The sequence below is a fragment of the Phragmites australis genome, chromosome 18 (genome assembly GCF_958298935.1).
Source record: "Phragmites australis chromosome 18, lpPhrAust1.1, whole genome shotgun sequence".
In the NCBI taxonomy this organism is placed as follows: Eukaryota; Viridiplantae; Streptophyta; class Magnoliopsida; order Poales; family Poaceae; genus Phragmites; species Phragmites australis.
The window spans coordinates 25010068-25014058 of NC_084938.1; positions in this window are offsets into that span (position 1 = coordinate 25010068).

The following is a 3991-nucleotide window of genomic DNA, read 5'->3' on the forward strand; positions in this document are numbered from 1 at the left end:
GTAACTGTCCCAGAAGTTGTGCAGGACCCTGAGCCAGTTTCGGAGATCAATCAATAGCAAGACAAGCACCTCGTGGTCACATTGCTCCTAGTTTGCAGAATATTTATACTATGCATGCGATGTTTTATCAATCCAACTAACATTTTATGTGCCAGATAGACACGCCCTACTTATATGCATTTACATGCATTGTTTACTTGATACATGTATCCTTGTCACCCTAAGGTTATGGTTTATTCAATGTATGGGGTTGGATAGCAATGATGCTTAGTCATGCTTAGTGTCTACGGTGTGTCGGTTAGTCTCACGGTTGGGTTGGGATGCTTAAACCTGGAAACTTGATCAAAATGCTAATTGTTATAAACTGCGAGTCTAAATTAGATGTGGGCGATATACGTGAAGTCTAGAGTTGCTTGAGATGGCTTTATGGTTGATATGATATGATTTGAGTTTGAGGCGCATGGTGCACAGATAAGTGGAAATCGGCTATATCGGTTAAGGACTAGAAATTGGTACCCGTAACTTGATCCTAACCCATGCAACCACAAGGCTAATGTGGTATGACCTTAACTAACTAAGTTGTTTGGCTCTAATTTTATCTCTCTAGCAAAGAAGAAAGTGCAGGCCGGTTTTTCCTGTCACTTGACACACGGTACAGAGTTAGATCTAATCAATGTAAAGGCTATGTTATGACAGCTTGCCAGCGCACCAAAGGAAGTGTGCAATTTGTATGTTGGCAACAAAACAAATCATTTCTTATGGGTAAAACGTGCATCCTCTGCACTATTCAATCACTGTGCTACATTGTTCAAGCACTATGTTGCCCTGTTCAAGCACTGTTATTATTATTTTTTGTGTAAATTGATTTCACTTTTTTTTTTGTTCTTTTGGGTGTAAATTGATTTCACTTTTTTTTAAAAAATTGAGTTTGGCGTCGACGACCGTTAGATCTGAACAAAGATGTCGATCTGGCCATCCACATGTCCCCTACCCTCAGCCTTTGCTAGCGATGAAATCGCTACCACTCTCCGCTACCTAGCCTTCGGTGCTTTAATACCAAGGAGGTCGCCCACGAGCTGCTCCACTAGATCCCTGTCTTCCCGAGCCACTTCCCCAGCTGGAGCTCCTGCGCGCCCATCTTCCTCCACGTCGGCCAAGCACCACCACCACCTCGCCCATGAACTCTAGGTCACGAGCTCTCCCCAACCCCGACTGAGCCATGGTGAGTTTCGCCATGCTCTCCTGAGCGTTGCACGCCCATTCCCTCCCTCCTTCCCTCGCCATAGCACCTTGCTGCCGTCGACCCGAGCACCGCCGCCGAGCTAGACGCTGCCGTGCATGGCATCGTCAGTGGCTCAAATAGAATCCCCATGTCGTGTTGAAGCTCATGGTACCCCTCCCCGGCCGAGCTCCACCGCCGTTCACCACTGGCGACCGATCAAAGCTCGGTCAAACCACCGCTCCCCTATCGATCAATTTTGATCGAGGTCAAACATTTTGTCCTGGACCCACCGATCCAGACTATAGCTAGGTGGATACGGGTACAAAAGTATTTTAGGTTATTTTAATTTTTGGGAAATTTTAGAAAATACCGAAAGGAATATTGGTTGTATTGATAAATCGGCTGAAATAATCTAAAATGCATAGAAAAATATCTAGAGCTCAAAAAAATATGAAACCAATTTCGTTGAGTTTGTGTTAGCATCGTCTACATATTAAAATTATGTGCATGTATGAAAGTGCTACTGTTTTTCCTATAATTAAGTGAATATATTAAATATTGATAAATTCATAACTAAATCCTGAGATATCCAAATTTGATGAACTCAATTTTATTAATCTTTTTGTCATACTCTGTATACATAAAATATAGTTCAATCATAAAATACATGACAGATGCGGAGTAGCATGCCTTCCGTCCTAGTAGATTTACCGAGGAAAAGAATCATGGAACGTTCCATCTTGCATGTGGCAACAACGAGCAGGAGAGAAGATCATCTGAAGTCTCATCTCCACGGTGGCAAGCGTCGCCAAATTATTAATTTAAAAAATATATAAAGCAGACAGCAACAGTGATTACTGACTATCTGAGCCTCTGAGCTGCTTGCACTGCTGTCCCAGATTGTCCGTGCCAGCGTTCGCTTCTCACCGATCCGCATTGCCGTCTCAGGGCACCCGAAGGCGGTCCCCTTCCATGGTGGGAGGGATTGATTGATGGGCGTGCATGGGCCATCAGGGACGCAGTTAGTTGCGGCAGATGGTCGGCCAAGTACAGGGCAGGGCGCTGCTGCCACAAGAATTCGATGTGCTTGAGCGTGCGCCGCTGGTTCGCGCACCTCAAGTTAAGGTAAAGGCGGGACCCGAATATAGGTGGTGAAATCCTAACCCTATGTCTTTTTAGTCTATTTCTCGGAGTTCTTAAAACAGTTTTTTAAGTTAAAATTAAAAAAGCTATATTAAATAATAGCTTTCAGTGTTTACTTTCTAATGGAATCTATGAGAATAATTCTCTGAAATGAACTGGAAGCTGAGGAAAAAGAAATAACTTCATCTGATTTATTTCTCACACAGAATCATTTTTTCTATACAATTTATTCTACAAAATCATTATAGAATCACTTTCAATCATAAAATCACTTCCGCTAGAGAATCACTCTCCACAGAGAATTTGAATCAGAAAAAGCTTTACTAAACAAATCCTTACTCGAGTATGATTTCAACTGATTTAAAATGCCATCTAAATTTTAATCTGATAAATATACTGCCCTGAGTGGCGGATGCAGCGAAGTCATGAAGGTTACTGATCCTCTTCATTCTCATCCTTCCCCATCTCATGTCCCTTTTCTTCTACTTCTGCAAAAATGGAGTGGGAGGGGGCTTGGAGAGGAGGCTAAGGGGAGTGGCAGCCCGCTGACTGCCCCTAAATCTTCATTAGCCCTCCTAATCCGCGGAATCAAGTGGCACATGCGTACTTCAACCAGGCACACGGATCGACCACCCTCCTTCCCAGTTTCCAGCACACGAGACGTGGACGCGTCCGGGCCAAGAACTGAAGAACAAGCTGCCTGATCAGTGATCACCGGGGGAATCGCTTGCTGCATTTCCAAGTTAATCTCACCGGAGACGATTCTGTCGCAGATCGGCCGGACTCCGGACTCATCCAAGAGGAGTTCGTCACAAGGCACCAAACGCACCGAACTGATAGCTCTGCAGTTAATGAAACGACGAACTCGCCGCCCACCCATCACCACCGCCGGGATCGCTCGCGGCGCTCTCACCAAATTTGGCGGATGGTGACGAGAGTTACTCAACCACCCCCATCACGCTGGGCAATCTTGCAGAGCAAATTAGTACCGATTGATCTAGTTTTCGTGCAGTGATCTTGACCTGTTTGGCGTTTTCAACGGTTCCGGATCTTGGAGGCCTCAGTTACACCAAATCGAAATGCAACGTGGCGAAAAATCGATGACAGACTTGAGTAAGGGAGTGAAACGCCTTCACAAACTCTCTGCTATAGCTCTTACTGACATGTGGTCCCCACCAAAAACTTGGTCGAGCCTACGCTTGTAGCTAGCCATCTCTTGAAAGGCTGGTGGTGAAGATGTTTTGACGTGTTTGGATGGAGAGCAAAGTTGAATGAATCGAATACTTATCCGTTTGGTAAAAGATGTTTTTGAGCACCACATTAGTCTGGATTCGAATCTGCCTTCTCAAATGAATGCCAATGCTCCTTAAAAAAAAGAGACCAAGTGGCACGGTTCTTTTCGTGGTTAGTACATGGTACTAGCAAGATCTATTATGATATGGTTTCTAACTCAATCGTCCTGAGATAGTAAGATGTCATGGTCAAATAAATAGAGCCCTTGACTGGAGCAGGGAGGGCTGAGCAGTATTTTTTTTAAAAAAAAAGATGATGTGAGATTTGTCAATTTTATTAGAGAAAGAGTAAAGTCTAGGATAGAAAAACAAAAGTCCAAAAAGCATGAATAAA